This window comes from Choloepus didactylus, chromosome 12, assembly GCF_015220235.1.
Source record: "Choloepus didactylus isolate mChoDid1 chromosome 12, mChoDid1.pri, whole genome shotgun sequence".
NCBI lineage: Eukaryota > Metazoa > Chordata > Mammalia > Pilosa > Megalonychidae > Choloepus > Choloepus didactylus.
This window is the reverse complement of record NC_051318.1, coordinates 83325532-83345283: the sequence shown is the minus strand read 5'-3', so window position 1 is coordinate 83345283 and position 19752 is coordinate 83325532. Positions and strand designations below refer to the sequence as shown.

General features: G+C 35.5%; 1 pseudogene; it reads left to right on the top strand.

Moving 5' to 3' along the window:
* The first annotated feature begins 468 nt into the window (after nucleotides 1–468).
* On the top strand, nucleotides 469–3092 carry LOC119506897 (annotated as a pseudogene).
* Nucleotides 3093–19752: the final 16660 nt, after the last annotated feature.

Sequence of the window (19752 nt, the reverse complement as noted above, 5' to 3'; positions counted from 1 at the left end):
GTGTTTATTAAGTTTCACAGGTCCAAAGACAGAGGATTTTTTTCCCAGGATGGGGCACACCCACAACTGATTTTGATGGGACTTTGGACTTAGAGTAGTTACTGAAATGACCTAAGGCTTTTGGAATTTGGGGATTGGGTGAATGTATTTTGCATATGGGAAGAACATGTCTTTTGGGGGTCCAGAGAGTAGACTGTGGTAAATTGCATTATGTGCCTCAATTCAGATGTTTTTAATTTTAATCCACATTTCTTCCGGTTTGAACCCATTATAAACAGGACTATTTGAAGGTTAACTAATTTTAGTTAAAGTGTGCCCCAACTGATTGAGGATGGGCTTTAATCTGGATTACTGCAATCTTTATAAGCAAAAGAAATTCTGACATAGAAAGAGAAAGCCACAGGTAGGGGCTGGAAGCTGGAAGCCAATGGAACCTGGAAGAGAAAGGAGAGGACTTATAGCCACGTGATGCGAGGCAGAGATGTAAGCCAACACACCCCAAGGATACCTGGCAGCCAGCACCAGAATGTTATAGACTCAGGGGAATAGCACCACTTTCTTGATAGCTTGATTTGGACTTCTCTTAGCCTTAAAACCATGACCCTGTTTTTTAAGTCAACCCACTATGTGTTATTTGTAATTGTAGTTCAGGCAAAACTAAGATGATGGGCAATATGAAATATGACCAAATGAGAATTCATTTCAAAGCTTATTAAAAATTATGCAACATCAGAATTTGGAGAATGTAAAGAATATAAAAGAATGTAAAAAACAATCATTTTATTTTTGCCTTCCTCATAAAATCAGTTATGGACTGATGTATTTTTTGTGAATAGATTTTCATATTTGTGGGATATAAATCATTCACATAAAATATTTTCAAAGAAGGCAAATACCATTTCTTGTAGTCTCCCATTCTATAATTCTAACCCAAACCTATTCTATACCCCATCCGTGCTTTAGAGTGTTTGTTTATTTAGTTAACTATCATTATTACAGGAATCACTTCCAAGTAGTTATTTGATTAATACTTAAGCTGTTATCACTCACAGTGTACAAATATTTTCTTTTGGAGACTGAAAATTTGGGGATGTTGCAGTTCAGGCCCAATGCCAAAAGAAAACGTTATGGGTAGGGGGGAGTCAACCCATTTCCCTTAAAATACATGAAAATATTGCTTGCTGAATTATCAAAACAGAATGTTGGTCCTAACTATAGGCTCTACTGGGAAAGAATAGGACTTCTAAAATGGACCTGTTTTGACAATTTTTTTTACGTAAAATTCCAAAATTTTCTAAAGACTATTTATTTGTTAATCCATTTATTGAAAAATCTTTGGTAAAAATCTGTCAGAATTACTAACATATATTATAAACCATGAACTATCATTGACATAGACATATCACTCTCCATTTCAAGTAACAGACAACAACAATAATAACAACAACAAAACACATCCAAAATCATGGATGAATAGACTGGTGGATATTATATTTTGATTCACTATTTTTTTGATAAATACCTTCTGGGCTCAGAAATAGAGAAAACATGCATGAGTTTTAAATAATGTGGGATTTCAAGTATTAAACATCAGAATGCTCCTTACAACAAATTAAACTCAACAAAGAACACCAATAAGTGAATTTCAACAATTGCTGATTGCCAGCTACACAGACCTCTGTTGGATTTCCCAGTTGTTTGGATTATTTTCTCTGGAACGCTGAAATTTATTCTATGCTGTACATCAATATTGCAAGCCACTGTTCACTTCTTCTTATTAATTGTGCTTGAGTGATTATACTAACATTGTGTTTTGCAGTCATCAGTGTCACCATTCTGCAACAGAGCTGTGTGTTTCATACTGTTTGGTACTGCCATACGTTGCTACACATGTTTTATTAGATGGTGGACACACCCAGATACAGCCTTTAGTTTATGTCTTGTCTTCATCTATCCTCAGTCAGCTTCTCATGATCCCTATACAATTTATTTAAAAATTAAAGGAAACTCTGATTTTTTAAGCCTCCCAGTAGTCTACTGCATTGCTTTCATAACCCAGTAGTCCAATGTGTTCATTTCGTAAACTTGAAGAACCATCTCATTTTAAATTAATGACACTTGAAAGGGATGGTGATGTGTGGATGGTGACACACTAACTTTACTAATGCAGCTAGTATTTCCTTTGTGACCCTATCTATATTGGCATTTCTGACTTAATGGTTAAGATTTTTACAATTCTTCTTGGAGATACAGAACAGCATAATGGTAGTGCCTAAAAAAAAAAAAATCCCTAATAAACTTGGGCTGTAACAATTTTTAAACTAGCTTTAACCGGCCATGGTCAAAATATTAAAAAAATAATACAGACCAATTAAGGAAATAGAAATCTTCCCCATTATTAAAATATAGCATTTTATGATGTACGTGAGAAAAGTTTTCGTCAACTTACAGAATGTGAACAAACAAAAACTACTTCTATTCCTCCTCGCTCCGCTCTTACGCTCCGCAGCTACTACAGTGTCCCTGCCTCTGGGGGCCCGCATGTGACCTTCCTCCCACGGAAAAATGCTTCCGGCGTCGGCCCTCGCGGGCGGGGGCCCTGTCTCAGCTTCCGGTCGCGGCGCTCCGCCTGTTAAGGCAACAGGTGCCAGGGGTCTTTGCCGTGCGACAAATGAGAAGCAGCAGCCACCGAAGGGTGGAGGTCCTCGCCATGCACTCCCTAATGCTCCGTGCTGTACCCTCCCAAGATCCAGCACTGGTTAAGGACGTTGCTGGAGATTTCACGCTCCTGGAGATCTCACACCTCTTCGAGCTCCTGAGGAAAACATTGATGATCAAGGATGTTCGACTCATGCCAATAGGTGGCACGGTGCTTGGTGTGCCATTGCCGCACGCACTTCACTGTCCTCCTGACAGAGGCGAAGTCTGTGCACAAAGCGAAGCTGAGCAAGGAAATCAGGAACCATGTGCGGGCAGACAAAGAAGCTGGTGGAGTCCTTATTCCAGAAAATCAAGGCCAATATTGCCAAAGCCGAGGAGACCAAGGCGGTTTGGAGGCGGTGGGCAGCACCATGCTCTGGAGTAGCACCTGAGTTCCAAGGACTTGTGGGGAGGGGCACTGAGGGCCCGCCCACACCACTGCCGGCACACCTCACCCCAGCGCACAGGCCCAGCAGACTGGGTATCCGGAAAGAACTATCACGGGCACCATGTGATGGATTTTCCTTGGGGAGGGCCAGGTATGGCTTAAGAGATGGGGAGAGGTCCCTGCAGTGTTTCGGGTAAGCACCAGGAAGGTAGACTATGGAACGTATCACGGTTAAGGAATATGTCCCCTTATGTCCTGCGAGGATAATGCATGCTTAAGGCACAGTGAGTGAGGCTTGGCTGTGCCTTCCTGTGGGCAGGTGTGGCAGAGCACATAGGTGTGACAGGCCAGTCCCCTGAGACCCCACAGCAGGTGGTGTCCACAAAGGTGTGGAGTGGCTAGAAGTGTGGGCTCTGGCCAGGACACCCGTCCTGCCCAAAGGGTGGCAGCTACCACGGGCTAGAATACCACATCTTCACCCAGGAACTGGCATTTGGGGTGTAAATGTGAAATTTTTAAATATTGGCTATATTAAAAATAATTGGAAATCCATAGCCTGGATACTAAACAGACTTCCTGCCTTTTCCTTGTCCCTAAACCAATTTATCAGAAATCTTCCTCATCTCAGTGAATGGCAATTCCATCTTTCAAATGGTCAGGCAGAAAACTTGGATCTGCACTACTCTACTTCCATTGCACGCTACATCTTATCTATTAGTAAATGTGGTTGTCTTTATCTTCAATGCGTATTACTTTTCCACTGTTCTCACCAATTCAATGCTACCACCTTGTACCAAGCTTCCAACTTCTTGTACCCAAATTACTCTAATAACTTCTTTGATGTTTGTCCTACTTTTATGTTTGTCCTGGAAAGGAATTGAGAAAAACAGCACCCAGATTGAACCCAGTCAGGTTATGACATACCTCACCTCAATACTCACTATTGGTTTCCCATATAATTTAGAGTAATAGCCAAAGTCGCTTCTTCAGCCTACATGGTCTACGTCAGTTGACTTCCCTCATGCCACAGACCTCAGCTCCTATTGCTCTCCCCACTCAGCTCTCTCCATTAGATACACTGGCAAGTCAGTTGTTCCTGGAACTCACTTTACATTTGCTTTCCCCTGATCCTACACAAACTACTCCTCCACAGATAGCTCCATGACTACTTCCTTAGCTCTTCAGGCCTTTAATTAAATGACACCTGTTTTAAATTGGCCCATCCTCCCACCCAATTTTCCATCTTGGATCTGTTTATCAGCAGAGCATTTATGTGATGTGTTTATGTATTATATACTTAAATGTTTATTGTTTCTCAAAAAAGACTCCAAGCTCCATGAAAACAGGGATTCTATTGCTTTATTCACTGCTCTATTCCCAAAGCCTAGTCAGTGCCTCTAGTAGATTATGTATTTCCTGAGTATTTGTACATAAATGAATAATATCTATTATTATTTTTGCTATGAGAATTGACTCCCATGTTAAATGTTTCATACTTTTTTTATAGATACCAAATCCTTATTTCCAAGTGCTTATTTCAAAGTTTAATATTAATATTACTTAATGGTAGTTTGCATAGTTACCAAACATATGAGCAATAGTGAGTTAAAAAGAAATTAGAAAACAAAACTACATTTCTATTACATTTATTTTCATGCTGCCAATAATAATATTTGGAACATTGAACTTTGATGGAGTTACAACTAACTGATTTTTTATAGCCAGGCAGGGAACCTAATTTATAGTAAAATTAGGTGCCGATGCATTTTGTATTCTAGTCCTCTTAGAAGATACAAGAATCACTTGATCATCTCTTAAAATAGCAGTTTCCAGTTGTTCAGAACATATCTTGATATTTCATGGCTAGCTTACTCAGATTGTTAGACAATAGTGAATATTATAATCTAAATTTTCCTAGTAGATCTAAATCTTTTATACTGGTTCAACACATAAAGATTGTATCCCCATTTTAAATTATGCAATTCAAGTACAATGTAAACTATAAAGTACCAGTAGTTTCTGTTTTAGGAAAAATATTCAGCATGCCAAAGCATAGTAATACGTATTTTTCATTAGTTCCAACATGAGCACACAGAGGAAGTATGGAAAAGCATAAGTACATAATCATATATAAGCACAAATCTGGGCTTTGTTGCTGTGAACCACTAAGATGAAAAAATATTTTTTCATTAATTTGATGCTTCTTTGATAGAAATAATTCCCATTTTAATGATAAGAAAATTAATCTTAAGATACATTGTTTTTATTAGATTGTAAGTGGTAGATGCGTTAATCAAACTCTGACTCTCGACTCCAGGTTCTATGCTTTTTGTGCTCATCCCCATTGTAAAACAAAATGCTCAAATAAAATTACTTATCAATCCTTTTCTGTATTCTTTAATAAGATACAAACTATGGGCCATCTTGAAATATATAAAATCTTACAAAATACTTTAATTAAAATATATCTTTTCCCTTGAAAAGTTTTTGTTGATACTGAGCTTCCTAAAATGGAATTATGCAATAGGTACTTTTTTGGGTCTGACAACCTGCATTCCATATTATTTTTGTAAGTGTCATCCAAGTCATTGCATGGATCAGCAATTTATTTTTTCATTGTTGAATGGTAAACTATAATTTTATTTTTATTCATCTTCCTGTTTAACAAATATTTCATTTCATTCCAGATTTTGGTATATGGTGGAGTCAAAGTGCATCCAAATTCCCTGACATTTCTCCTTTCATGATGTAGGGTCTCTTTCCTTTCCTGTTGTATCTGGGCTGGCTACAACTATGTTGACTAATAGGTTTTGATGGTAACAATACTATGACAGGTCCAAAGCTAACCTTTAAGAGGACTGGCAGCATTTGTAATCCTCTCTTGGAGTTCTAAGCTGCCATTTATGAAATCCTATCACCTTCTAGAGAAACCAGTTGGAGAGACCACTTAAAGAAGACTTAAAACTCCATGAAGAGGGGGATAAACCCATCTGAGCCCAGTCTTTCAGCCATCTACTCGGAAGCATAAGGCATGTAAGTAAAATCATCTTCCACTTTCTAGACCATTTAAGTTCTAAGCTGATCCCATTAACTGCCTCTAAGCAAAGCCAAAGATAGCTGAATAATAACAGGGCCAAAGTCTTCCTGAATTTCTAACCCACAAAATCATGAGGTATAATAAAATGGATGTGTGGTCATGGGTGTGGGTATGGGTGTTTGGTCACTAAGTTTGGTAGATTGTAGTTTGTTGCAAATCAATAGATAATTGAACTATTCCTATTATAAATTAAAGTACTTGCAATGGCTTTTTTATTATTATTATTTTTCAGCTTAATTAGGCTACAACTTCGAGTTATTTAATTATGCAATAGTCCAAGTATTGCTATGAAGGGATTTTGCAAATGTGATTAAAGTCTGTTCAATTGACTTTAAGTAAGGGAGATTGTTGTCGTGGGTCATACTTAATCAATTGTAAGGCCCTAATCAGTTTGAGGCTTTCCCAGGGGAGAGAAGAGATCCCTGCTTGTGGACAATGGCTTCTGCCCATGTCTCTGGAGTTCCAGGCTGCTCATGATCTTCCTTTCTTGATTGCCTATTGACAACAGTTTCAGTCCCTGCCTGTGGGGTTCCATCCTACTTTTTGCTCTTCCTTTCCTTACAGACTGCCCTAAAGCTTTTGGACTTGCTTAATGAGTCCCCATAGTTGTATAAGCCAATTCTTTGTAGTAAATCCCATAATACACATTTTCCTACAGGTTCTGCTTCTGTAGTTGAATAAGGATATGCAGTGCTATACAAACAATTTTCTTTTGATGGACATAAGTAGTTATCTCTGTTAGTATATAACCAGAGATAAAATGATATACGTATTTTAAGTTTAATGGATATGGCTAAACAGTTTTACAAATAGAATTTTACCAATTCACACATCCAACTGCACATAAGAGTGTTCCTGATATTTGGTATTTGTTTAGACAAAACTCTCCATGGGTTGTATACTCCTGCACATCTTGGGAGCAAAGTCACCATCTGCCCCTTTGCTCCAGAATATCTTTTCAAGGATATTTGTATAGTGAAGAGCCTCCAGAGATATGGTTTCTCTCTGTGGAGCAATGGTGAGGCATATTTGAATGGTTCCCATTATAAAAGATAAAATTCCCCAAGACTAGGTTTCTTCTCCTTTAGTGCAACCCACTGGATGTGCAAGCATCATCTGTTCATCATAATTGGAGATCAGAAAGCTGGTACAAATGTTGACACTTGAGCTTCTGATATTGCTAAGAGTAATCAAGTCCATTCTTTCTAACCCAGGATTCTTGTGTCTTCTCTCAGCATCCATGGAAATGTGTCAGGCTAACTGATTACATTGAAAACCAGGCACAATCTGAGACCCTTTGCTGTTCTAGAAAACATTGTCAGAATTTATAATTATAAGCATTCTGTCAAGTATATAAATTTTATTTAACTTTCCCTGATAATGAATGATGTCAGCGCCTTATCAAACGTTATTGGCTATTTTAGTATCCTCACTTGTGAAGTGCTTTTTTTAAACATTTTTTTCCCATTTGTTAATTTGATTGTTATCCTTTTCCTTATTGATTTATAAGGTATTTTTGGAAATTAACTCCTTTATCAAATATATGTATTATGAATACTTTTTCTATGAGTTTTGACATAAATTTTCACCCACTTAATGTTGTCCTTTGATGAATATCAGTTATTTATTTTAAGGAATTCCAGTTTATCAATATATACCTTGTAGTTTAGTGCTTTGTGTGTGACTTAAGAATTATTTTGACATTAAAAACTATAAAGGTATTCACCCAATATTTTCTAGAAGCATGATTGTTTTCCTTTTCACAGTTAACTCAATGATGCATCTTGAAGTAATTTTGATGTTTGGTGTGAGGTAGGGCTCAAAGATACTTTTCTTCCATATGGATATTTAACTTTCTCAGCACCATTTTTTCCTCAATAGAATATGGTGCAGAATTTATCATAAATCAAGTTTCTTTATAACTGTGAATTTATTTCTGGTCTCATCATTTAGTTCATTGGTCTATTTGCCTTTACATGTGCCACTGTCACTGTTTTGATTAAGGAAACTTTAATGTAAACATTGATGTCTGATAGTATGCACCTGCTGCTTTATTATTTTTTCCTTAAATGTTGCTTTGATTTATCTAGATCTTTTATAATCTTTGTACTTTTAGAATCAATTTCACAATTTCCACAAAAAAATTATTTCTAGGATTTTCATTGTGATGCAAGTAATTTGTAGTTTGATTTAGAGAGAATAGACATGATAACAAAATTGAATTTTTAAATCCATAAGCTTTATATATTCTTATTTACCTCTTTATTTACATCTTTAATATCTGACAGTAGTATTTTGTGCTTTATAGTTTTCAGTGAAGAGGTCTTTATCACCATTTATTAGATTTACTTCTAGGAATCTGATATTTTATTACTATTTTAAATGGTATTTTAATAAAATTCTCTATGTTTATTGCCAATATTTAGAAATAAAATTGATTTGTATACATTAACCCTGAATTAAGCAACTTAGCTACATTAACTATAAATTATGTAGATATTAGTAGTTAGAATTTTCTTCACACACAATTATACTTCATTTTCTTTATTTTCCTTTTCTTATTCCACTCATTAGGATGTCCTGTCTAGTATTAAATACAGATGGTGATAGTGTACATCACATCTTTGTCATGTCCTAAAATATGAAGGAATGAATTCCATATTTTACCATCAATAATGTATGCAACTATTTTTCAGATTATTAGATTTTCCTTTAACATCTGGGTTGGAGAACATTAGAAATTGCATGATTTGAAATCTCTAACTTTCCTAAAAAAATTAAAAAATTAAAAAAATCACAGAATCAAAGTGAAAAAAAGAAAACCAAATAAGACCCATGCCTTCAGCATTACTGAGTTACAGGGACAACCACAGCCTTTAAATTACCTGAAAGGAGAGACAAAAGAACCACATTCTAGAATAACACATGCAGTCCACATGTCTCTGCAAGTAGTGGATATGGGAGCTGAGGAAAGGAGACTTGAAAGACTCTATGAAGAAGAGCAGATGGAGAACAGACAAAACCAACCCAGAAAGGAAAAATACAACAATAATTTCATGGTTACTGTGCAACTGATCAGGTACCCCATAGTCCCAAATGTGAGAAAGGAATTTGAAAGTGTGCAGGATGAAAAGTGACTGCTTCAGAGAAGCACTACATCCAATGAAGAATCTGATAGGTAAAGAAATGGTTGTACTCCTTGAAGGTGAGGCAGTGAAAGTGAAGACAAAAGTAACGAGTTAAGAATTCTGCAGAAAAAAAAAAGACACCTGTAGAAGAAACTGAATTGATGAGTGTACTCCAAATTGAAATTACATTCACAAAATGAATAGAATTAGATAAAAACAGATAATATCCATATACAACTGCTACAAAAAGTCAAACATGGCAAATGAACTTGTTATTGCTGATAAAAGGTTAAAGGTAACCACTAGAATGAAACTAGAAAACTTCTTAAATACTAAGGATCTAAATAATATAATCAATAAGGTACATCTTTTGGATATATATTGAACACTGCACATTGATAATAGAGAATATACATTCTGCTCCAGCATACATGAAGCATCCACACAAATTTATCAATTGTGGTGCAGCCCATCCTGGGAAAAAATTCCTCTCTCTTTGGCTCTGTGAAACCTGATAAACACATTATACCCTTTTAAAATACAGTGGTGGAATAGACAGAGGATAGACATTCCTATTCCAGAATGGAGAAATTGGAAGGAAATAGGGGTTGCAAGTCCCAAGTAAGTCAGAAACCCAGCAAGGTAAACTTCATTAGATTTCAAGGTCTAATAGCCATCTCTCAATCAGTTCTTTGTCCTTCTGTCTCCTGGAGCACAGTTAAAATGTCATTATATCTGTGGCCACAATGCATAAAAATATATAAATTAAAATGAAATAAAAAGCAAATAGATCCTCATACCTGGAAATGGAAACCTTCTAATAAATAATTCTTGGGTGGAAGGAGAAATACAAGCAAGAATTAGATGAGTTTTTAAAGATAATGATAATGAAAAACACTATCAGAATCTATGGGCTACATTTAAAGCAACAGATGAAAATTCATAACCATAAACATCAATACTCATTAAAAGCACAATAATAAATACAAATAATTAAATTTTTAACTCAAAAATTAGAAAAAATTAAAAATTATGCAATCTAGAAGATAGCATAAGGAAAGAAATAATAAGATGAGAGCAGAAAGGAATGAGTTAGAGAAGAAAAATATATGCATATATAATTAATATATTATGTTCTGCTTTTTTTTAAGGGAAAAAAAAGATAAGCCACTGACTAATCATGAAAGAGAAAGCTAATTATAAAAATGAGACATGATAACAGTGTGAAATAATTATTGATAGATAAGAAAAATCATTACAAATACTTAGCAAAGTTCTATGCAGATAAATTTGAAAACCGAAGTACAAGAACATCCCTTATCCAACATAATTAGCAAAACTTACCTCAAGTGGAGGACCAAGATGGAGGTTTAACATAATCCAGGGTACAGTACTCCCTTAGAATCTCTGAATATTGAATGAAAACTAACAGAACCATCTTCCTCAGATTTCCAGAAAATAGTTAAAAGGTTGCAGTAAGTGAGTGGGTGCTAAATCAAGAAAATACAGTTTTAAAAATGGCAAGAGGAGCTTGTAACACCCTTGCTGGCCCCTTGCCCATACCCTCCATACTAAAATGTGAAGCCAGCCTGCACTCTTAACGTGGGTTCCTGGCCTTGTTCCAGAGGGAGCAGAATAGCCTCATGTGCATGCTGGGGGTCCTGTATATTGGTGGTAATCTATTGGGTGGCAGTAGAAAGACTGAACCAGGAAAATCGTCTCTGGCTCACCCTTCCAGAACTTGCCTTGCTGGCAGAAGCAACTTGCAGATGGCTAAAGTAGTATAAGAAACATTAAGACAAAGTGGCCTGAGGCAAAAGATTACCTGCTTTAACACATAAAATAGAAGACCTAGGAGTAGGGAAAAGTCTATTTCATTGAGAACAGAGAGCATATTCTAATTCCTTAAATGGGAATTTTAAAGACAGGAATGAGAATAAGTCCAGGAGTAAAGACAGGCTCAGTAAAAACAGAGAGGGCCCTGCACTTCAGTTTCACCTCAGGCCGATCTTGATTGGAGAGCTAAACTCTAAAGGACAGCACCAGCAATGCAGAATGAATTTGCAAAGACTATGAATATGAAAGATTTTTATTTTTGCATTGACTTATTTGTTTTTGTTGGTTCCTGGTACTAAAAGAAATCTCTCATATCACTAGCAGTTGAGGGGCAGAGAGTTCAGAGACTAAATAACAGAGTTAACACTTTAAATTTTTACTGTACAGTGTACAACAAAAAATTTTAAGACAAAAAAAAAAGAAAAAAGAAAAAGAAACAGGACATGATGGCTCATCCAAAGAAACACGATATAAACCCAGAAGCCATCAGTGAAGACTACCAGACTTTGGAGAAAGACTTTAAAAAATGATCTTCAATATATTCAAGATGATAAAGGAAAACATGGACAAAAAGTCACCACTAAAGAATATCAAGAAAAATATGAGTGAATAATATGAGTATTTCAATAAAGGGATAGAATTTGTAAAAAGGAACTAAGCAGAAATACTAGTGTTGAAGACCAAAATAATTGAAATGAAAAATTCCTAGAGAGTTTCAACGGAAGATTGGAGCTGGCAGAAGAATCAGTGAGCTCAAGGACAAGATAATTGAAATGATTCAGGCTGAGGAGCCAAGGAAAAAAGAACTAAAAAGTGAAAAGAGCCCAGGAGACCTGTGGGACATCATCAAGTGTACCAATATATGCATTATGGGAATTCTGGAGGGAGAAGAAAGAGAGAAAAAGGCAGAAGGAATATTCCAAGAAATAATGACATAAAACTTTCCAAATTTAACAAAAGATGTGAATATATGCATTTGAGAAACCCAACAAACCCCAAACAGGGTATAATTGAAGAGAACCATGCCTAGACATATAGTAGTCAAGTGTTGAATGCCAGGGACAAAGAAAGAGTTGTGAAAGCTGCAAGAGAAAAGCAGCATACCATATACAAGGGTGTCCCAATCAGATGTAAATGCTGGTTTCATATCAGAAACCATGGATACAAGAAGGCAGTGGGACAAAATATTTAAAGTGTTGAAACAAAAAAAAATTGCCAGCCAAGAATTTTATATCTTGTTGCAAATGTCTTTAAAAAATAGGGGAGAGATTAAGACATTACCAGATAAACAGAACCTAAGGGAGTTCATCACCGCTATACCTGCCCAACAGACAAAGCTAAAGGCAATTCTTCATACTGAAACCAAACAAGCAATAATTTGGAAAATTCTCAGCCTATGCAGACAGCATGCTCTGAGACTAGGACCAGAACACCTCTATTAAAGATCTCCCTTCTGGGATGTGTGTCTCCAGAGGACTGGTTCCATGTGAGGATCTAACTGAATAATCCTTTGCTAAAGATGGTGTAGTTGAACGTGGATCCAGTCAGCCATTTCAGTGGAAGACAGGATTGGAAATGCAGTTATCCAGGAAGGATCTGTGGAAAGTTCTATTGCCTGATAGTGTGGATCCACTTGAACTGCATGCAGTGTTGACAAGGTTTTTGCTAAATTTGTAAGAGTAGAACCACTGCCAGCCTGGAATGAAAGGGACAGAGAAGGGATGAATTGAAGGGAGAATTACTTCAAGGAAGAAAAATAAAAGCAAAAATCTGGACTGAAAAGATCTCCTTAAGCCCAGTGAGAGTCCCACCTACATTTTTGGAAAGGATAGTCCTACCCTTGGGCTTGGAGGAGGCAGGCCATCAGCCTAAGTGCTTAGAAGTGGGCAAGACTTGCACCCCAATATTTAGAGAGAGTGCCACCACTCCCAATACTCAGAGATGTTGAAGCCTTTTCCCAAGCATTTGCAGAGAGCCTGGCCACCAACTCAATGTTAGCAGTGGATGAGGCCAGTGTCCTGTGCTATTTTGATGCCTGGAAAGTGTGGGGCCTTCATCATAGGGATCACAGAGAACATGTCTGTGATGCAAGTGCTTGGAAGGGGTGGGACTATTGCTCCATTTGGCCTAAAGGACAAAATATTCATTCATAGATGACACTCAATCCTTGAATTCTAATGGAGCTTGCCCTGATGGATTTGGACTTGTTTTCATCCATGACCCCTATATTCCTTCCAGGGTCTTCCTTCTGGAATGGGATTGTTTATCCTCTGCCTGTTCCACCCTTTACACTGAAATCAGATAACTTGATTTCTAGGTTTCACAGCTCTGTTAGAGAGAGGAATTTTGCCACAGGATGGACCACACCTATAACTGATTTTGATAAGATATGGACATGGCTTTGTTCTAAAATGAATTATGGCTTTTGAGATGTTGTGATGCAATAAATGTATTTTCCATATGGTAATAACATGTCTTTTTTGGAGTCCAGAGAGATGAATGTTCTGGCTTGAAGTTATGTACTCCACAGAAACATAATCTTAACCTTGCTCTTATACCACTCTTGTGAGTATGAAATAATGTAAATAGGACCTCTTGATGAGGTTTCTTCAGTTATGTCCCAAATGAATCAGGTTTGCTCTTAATCCTGTCACTGGAGGCATTATAGAGAAGGCCATAGAGAGGGAAGTCATGGGAAGAGCCGGAAGCTGGAAGTCACTGGACTTGGAAGAAAAATGAGAAGACTGCATGTGCATTGCCATGTGATGGAAAACCAAGGAACCCTAAAGACTGCCAGCCAGCCAGAAGATACTAACCCCAGTAGGAAGTATGTCTTCTAGCTCTGAAATGGTGAGCCAATAAGTTTCTGTAAGTCTACATGTTTTATGATATTTTATTAGCAGATGGGAAACTAAAACAATGTTGTTCACAACACACTCACCTTAAATTCATTGCACAAGTACGTTGAACTGAAAGGATAGAAAAAAATATGCCATACAAATAGGAACCAAAAGAAAGATGGGATAGCTATACTGATATCAGATAAAATAGACTTAAAACAAAAGCTGTTATGAGGGACAAAGATGGTCAATTCTACAAAAAGTTATAACATTTATAAATATATATGCACCTAATGGCAGTCCCTAAAATAAACAAAACAAATATTGACAGATTTGAAGAGAAAAATAGATGGTTCTACATCAAAAGAAGGAAATTTCAACACACTGTTTTCAATAGTGGATAAAATATCTAGACAGAAGCTTAATAAGGAAATACAAAACTTAATGCTGTAAACCAACTAGACATAACAGACTTATATAGAACATTTCATTCAACCAAATACACATTCTTCTGTATTGCACATAAGTTGTTCCTCAGGATAGATCATAGGTTAGGCCACAAAATTCTCAATAAATGCAAAAAATATTGATATCATACAATGTATCTTCTCTGATGACAATAGAGTGAAGCTAGAAATCAATAACAGAGGGAGATATGGAAAATTCATGAATATGTGGAAATTAAACAACACAATCTTAATCAATGGATCAAGGATAAATCACAAAAGAAATTAGGAAATATCTTGAGGTGATAGAAAAGAAAACACAAAATATCAAAACTTATGAGATGTAGCAAAGGCAGTGCTGAGAGGAAAATTTATAACTCTAAATGTTTACATTAAAAAGAAGAAAGATCTCTATTCAGAGGTCTAACCTCACAACTGAAAGATCTAGAAAAGCAGAGCAAACTAAATCCAAAGTGAGCAGAAGGAAGGAAATAACAAAGAGTATAGTAGTGATAAATGAAATAGAGAATTAAAAACAATAGAGAGAACTGACAAAACCAGAGGTTGTTTCTTTGAAAAATAACAATAAAATTGACGGAAATTTGGCTCAACTGACAAAGAAAAAAAAGCAAAGATGTAAATAATTAAAATCAGAAATGAAAGGGGGGATATTGCTCCGATCCTCACAGAAATAAAAAGGTTTATAAGAAGATATTATGAACAAAATGCCAACAAAATATGTAAAAATGGACAAATTCCTAGAAACACACAAACTACCTACATTCAATAAGAAATAGACGATCTCAATAAGAAATAGACGATCTCAATGAATGAATGGCAAGTAAATTTGTAACCAAAAACCTCCCAACAAAGGAAAGTGCAGGACCAGATGGGTGCATGGTGAATTTTACCGAACATTCCTAGAATACTTAACACCAATCCTACTTAAACTCTTCTAAAATATAGAAGATGAAGGAATACTACCTAACTTATTGTATGAGGCCAGCATCACCCTAATTCCAAAGCCAGATAAAGATACAAGAAAATAAAATTAAGGACCAATATAAGTCTATGAATATAAATGGAAAAATCCTCAACACTGTACTAGCAAACTGAAACAAACAGTGTATTAAAAGAATTATACAACATGATCAAATGGGATTAATCCCAGATATGCAATGATGGTTTCACATAAATAAATTAATGTAAAATACCATATTAATAGAACAAAGGAAAAAAGAAACACATTTTCATCTTGATTGATACAGAAAACACATTTGACAAAACCCAGCACCCTTTCTTGATAAGTTGGTCAGAAAATTAGGAATAGAAGGAAACTTCCTCAACATGATAAGGAGCATATATGGAAAACCCACAGTTAACATTATACTTAATGGTCAAATACTGAAAGCTTGCCCTCTAAGCTAAGTTACAAGGTAGGATGCCCATTGTCACCACTGTTATTCAACATTGTACTTGAAGTTCTAGCCAGTGATTTTAGGCAAGAAAAGGAATAAAAGGCATCCAATTTGAAAAGGAAGATAAACTTATTTGCAGATCACATGACCCTATCTAAAGGAAATCATGAAACATCTACAACAGAGCTGCTAGAGCTAATATACAAATTAAGCAAAGTGGCAGGATACAAGATCAACATGCAAAAATCAGTAGTATTTTTATACACTAAGTAATGAGCAAGATTAAAGGAAAGTGATAAAAATTTCCATTTACAATAGGAACTAAAAGAATAATATATCTATGTATAAATTTTAACCAAGGATGTAATGGACTTGTATATGGAGGACTACAAAACATTGCTGAAAGAAATCAAATAAACCTAAATAAATAGGACATTCCATGTTCATGGAATTGAAGACTAAATATGGTTAAGGTGTTAATTCAACCCAAAGCAATTTATAGATTCAGCACAATCATAATCAAAGTTCCAACAAACTTCTTGCAAAAATGGGAAAGGCAATCATCACATTTATCTGGAAGGGTCAAGGCGCCTGAAACCCAAAACCATCTTGAAAAAGAAGAACAAAGTGGAGAACTCACACTTACTGATTTTAAAAATGACTACAAGGCTACAGTAATCAAAACAGCATGGTACTGGCACAAGGCAGACATATAGATCAATGGATTGAGAGTTCAGAAATAAACTTGAAGAAGCATGTTCAGGAACCTGTGTTAAGCAAAGGTTTCTTTGCCTTTACACCCAAAGCATGAACAAAAGGAAAAAAAAAAAAAGACTAGATAAATGGAACTTTCAAAAACTCCACCTATTCATAACTCCCACCTTCCCCCTCAACCCCTGGCTACCACTGATCTTTTGACTATTTGTGAAGTTTTGCCTTTTCCAGAATGACTATCCAAGTCTTTTACTTGCCACTCTATTCCCTGACATTCTCTCCCATACACATATGTACCTTCATCTCTTGTGTATTCTTCACTATCTCTCAATACTTAATAGTTCTTTGTATAGCAACCTTGGACATCTTTTGCTGCTTGATACTTTTTGTGTGACTTCAACAGAATTCACAAACTAAATTTCATTTTCTGATTTTTCATGTTACTGATAGAAAAATCAAATTTTTGGATATTGATCCTTTACACACAAACTTTGTTACCTAATTTACTAATTATTTGAATTAATCTTCTGTTTTTTTTTTGCTTAAAAAATCATGTGACCTGCAAAAGAATACTTACATACATACATATGTACATATATACATACTATTTCTGACCTTTCAGTTCTTACACATACCCTTTATTGTCTTATATGATGACAGTGGATTTTGTTGGCTGATGTATTTTTGTACTATCCTATTTTAAATAAAAATCATCATTAGATTAGATGCTTTCTAAAAGAACTTGATGGATATCATTTATAAGATTAAAGATGTTCCCTTTTATTTCTTCCATTCCTAGTTTGTGAGAAGATATTCACCAGATATGATTTTGGAATTCTATTAAACTCTGTCTTAAGCTTCCAGTTATTAATATGACAATATATTTTAATAGATCTCCCAACCAAATACCATAATACCTACCATTCCTCTTATAAAACAAAGCAGATCAAAACTGATGTTAACTGTACACACACACACACACACACACACACACACACACACACACACACATAACCAGCTAGCTAGCTAGATAGATTTGATTTTCAATATTTTATTTAGGATTTGACTGTGCTTGCAAAAATTAGATTTAAATATTACAGTAACATTTCTGAACTGCTGTAAACAAATCAGAGATTATTTTAAAATAAATGAGGAAACCATCTCAAATTTTATGTTGGTTTAAGTTTGAAATTATCTTTTCCTTTAGAACTTGGTAGAACTCAATTTAAAATGTTCTGGCCTCATGTTTATGGTGTGGTTAAGTATTTAACTACTAATTCAATTTATTTCATTTTTAGTATTATTTTCAGATTTTCAATTTTTCCTGAGTCAGCTTTTTTAAGTTGTGTTTTTGTAAAAATGTATGCTTTTTCCTAAGATATTAAGTTTTTGAAAGTAATTTTTAATAATCTTCATCCTTTAAAATTATTACTGGTTCTGCATTTATGCCCCATTTTTCAACACTACTATTTACTTTTGCCTTCTTTATTTTTCATTCTTTATCAATGATGCCAAGGGTTTATCTTCTTGGAAAAAAAAAAAAAAAAAAGCTTTGGTCATTTATCTTTTAAATCCTCTACATTGCATTTTTTTTCCTATTATTCTGCTTCAATATTTTTTTTCTGATATTTTCTTTGATTGCATTCTCTTTGTTTCCCTTAACAAGATGCTCTTCTTTTAAAAGAAATTGATGCTACATTTCCATCAAATTATTTCTCTGTTTACATGCCATAAAAGTCATTTTTATCCATTGACATTAATAGTATAAAATATCTATATTTGTCTCAATTTTGGTTTATTTTCCTTTGACTGTGTATTTAGAACTGTTATGAATTTGCAAAATTTTGAAAGATTTAAGTAGTATTTTGTTTTGTATTTTAATTTAATTATATTTTCCAAAGAACATGTTCTGTATGATATGGTGTTCCAGCCTAGCTCTTGGAGGGCTGGGGTCAGTGCAGCTCTAAGACCAAAGAACATGCCAGGCACAGAGTCAGACATGGGTTTACTAGGACTCATATACAGGAAAAGATTATTCCTGGTGGTGGCTGGCGAGAAAATGGAAATCAGCACTCTGCAAGTGTGGAGAGTGCAAGGGGCAGTTTATAAGTGTTTAGGACAAAGACATTCCATAGGGTGAGAGAACAGAGTTTCAGCAGAATCTCATGACACAGGGCTCTGAATATTTGTTATTGACAGTGATCAGGGGAAGTGAGTTTCAATATTTTACAAGATATGTGGTTTAAGTGTACATACTTTCTTCCCTGAGGAGGTCTGATGACCTTTAACTTCTGTCCAGATTATGCAGGCTAGTGCATTACATGCTGTGGGGCCTTATTCCCCATTAGGGATGGGAACCCAGGCCCTGGGTCCCCACATACAGATGCTTTGGAATCTATTGAAATATATTTTTTATGTTAGACTATGGTCAATTATCAATTATCAATTATCAAATATGTTCTCAGTGTGGTTTAGAATAATCTGTTGATAAAGAGCAAGGCTATTAAATATGCACTTCAAATCTTATAAAACCGTACCAATTATTTTATCATTGATAAGAAAAATTCCTGAGAGGAATGTGTGAAACATTTCCAGTTAAGGAATATTATTAATACCTCTTTTTTTTTTTTCATTTTTGTTGAGATTGTTCAGATACCATACAGTTATCCAAAGATCCAGAGTGTACAATCGCTTGCCCCTGGGTACCCTCATACAGCTGTGCATCCATCACACTTAATTTTTGTTCAATTTTTAGAAACTTTTCATTACTCCAGACAAGAAATAAAGTGAAAGATGAAAAGAGAAAAAAAGAAAAGGAAACTCTAATCCTCCCCTATCCCTAACCAACCCCCTTCAATTGTTGACTCGTAGTATTGATATAGTACATTTGTTACTGTTTATGAAAAAATGTTGAAATACTACTAACTGTAGTATATGTTTGTAATAGGTATATAGTTCTTCCCTATATGCCCCTCCATTATTAACTTCTAATTGTATTGTCATATATTTGTTCTGGTTCATGGAAGCGATTTCTAGTATTTGTACAGTTGATCATGGACATTGCCCACCATAGGATTCAGTTTTATACATTGCCATCTTTTGACCTCCAACTTTCCTTCTGGTAACATATATGACTCTGAGCTTCCCCTTTCCACCTCATTCACACACCATTCGGTGCTGTTAGT